The sequence below is a fragment of the Mustela putorius genome, unplaced genomic scaffold, assembly GCF_011764305.1.
Source record: "Mustela putorius furo isolate JIRA1106 unplaced genomic scaffold, ASM1176430v1.1 tig00003854_pilon_pilon_pilon, whole genome shotgun sequence".
NCBI lineage: Eukaryota > Metazoa > Chordata > Mammalia > Carnivora > Mustelidae > Mustela > Mustela putorius.
The window spans coordinates 167,513-169,366 of NW_025422006.1; positions in this window are offsets into that span (position 1 = coordinate 167,513).

Below are 1,854 nucleotides of genomic sequence, written 5' to 3' on the forward strand. Positions count from 1 at the left end.
GTAAGAAACGTCTAGTGGTGAATGAACAACTTCAGCTTTTGTTTATTTGGGAAAATGCTTCTCTCTCCTTTCCTTTTGAAGGATAGTTTTGCCACATACAGTGTTCTGGGTTGTCAGGTTTTTTCTTTTTTTTTTTTTTTTTTTAAAGATTTTTTATTTATTTATTTGACAGAGATCACAAGTAGGCAGAGAGGCAGGCAGAGAGAGAGAGAGGAGGAGCAGGCTCCCCGCTGAGCAGAAAGCCCGATGTGGGACTCGATCCCAGGACCCTGAGATCATGACCTGAGCCGAAGGCAGTGGCTTAACCCACTGAGCTACCCAGGCGCCCAGGTTTTTTCTTTTAGTACATTGAACATATTGTCCTACTACCGTCTGGCCTGCAAGGTTTCCACTGAGAAATCTGCTCAAAATCTTACGGGGGACCCTATACATGAAGTCATTATTTTCTTGTTGCTTTTATAATTCTTTGTCTTCAGCTTTTGACAGTGTGATTATAATGCTTCTTGGTGTGAACTTCTTTGGATTCCTCTAACTTGATTCTGTTAAGCTTACTGGATTTGGTTGTCCATTTCCTTCCCTAGAATTGGGAAGTTTTTAGCCATAATTTCTTTGAATAAAATCCAGTATTATGTGCTTTGATATTTGAAGCCATCAGGACCTCAAGTGGCATATTGGCAAGTTCTCTATACTGTTTTGTCAGCCCTCCTTATCAGAGCCTAGGTATGGTGCCATATTCATGAGAAGTAGGTTTCAGTTCCCTGAGAGCCCATAGAGTTACTCAGACAAAGCAGTAACATAGTCCTGTGGAATACAAAGGACTGCAAAACCTGTCTCCCGTCATGGAGGAATTGGAGCTTTGTTTCTACTAGAATAGACGCTTAGTCTATTAGATTGGGTTTTGTCTTCACTGCAGGCATTGCTTTCACCAAAACTATCATATGTGAATTTACAGAATGTCTTACCTAACCTCATGGTATTCCATACAGCATTGGTTCTGGTCAAAGAACTCATTTGACAGCAAATGAGTGTGAATGGGTTAACACATGAAATTCATTGGTCTTATCATTTCCCCACAATCCTGAATAGTTGCCTTAAGTGAATTGGCCTTTTGCAAATTCATTTCCAGTGCCAGCCTAGGTGGCAGCACTTTGCATGGCTTGTGCAGTATACTCCAAGCAGTGGTATATGCTCTAAATCTGCCTTCAGTATGTAGTGTTTTCCCCACAGTCAGGAAGGAATCAAGGGGTGGAAAAGGGAGCAGCTCTACTCACTATAAGCCATCGAGATCCTCTAGCAAAAATTTTGCTTCCACCAGGAGACAGCAGTAATTCTATTGACCTGGAAATTGAGACTCCTTCTCCCCCTAGCCACTTTCAGATCCTCATGCCTCTCAATAGGCAAAAAAAGGTCACTGTAGTGGCTGGGATGACTGGTCCTAATTATTTGGGAGAAACTGGGCTGCCACTACACAGTGGAGTTAAGGAAGAGAGTGTTTACAACACAGGAAATACCCTAGGACATCACTCAGGTCCTGGGATTAAAATCAGTGGAAGGGGCGCCTGGGTGGCTCAGTGGTTAAGCCTCTGCCTTTGGCTTAAGGTCATGATCTCAGGGTCCTGGAATCAAGCCCCACACCAGGCTCTCGGCTCAGCAGGAAGCCTGCTTCAGCCCTCTCTCTCTGCCTGCCTCTCTGCCTACTTGTGATCTCTCTCTCTCTCTCCATCAAATAAATAAAAATCTGTTAAAAAAAAAGAATTAAAAAGTAAATGGAAAATTAAAATTCAGGTAGAACCACTAATGGCGCATTCAGAAGTGAAAGTTTGAGGGCGTCTGGGTGGCTCAGTGGGTTAGGCC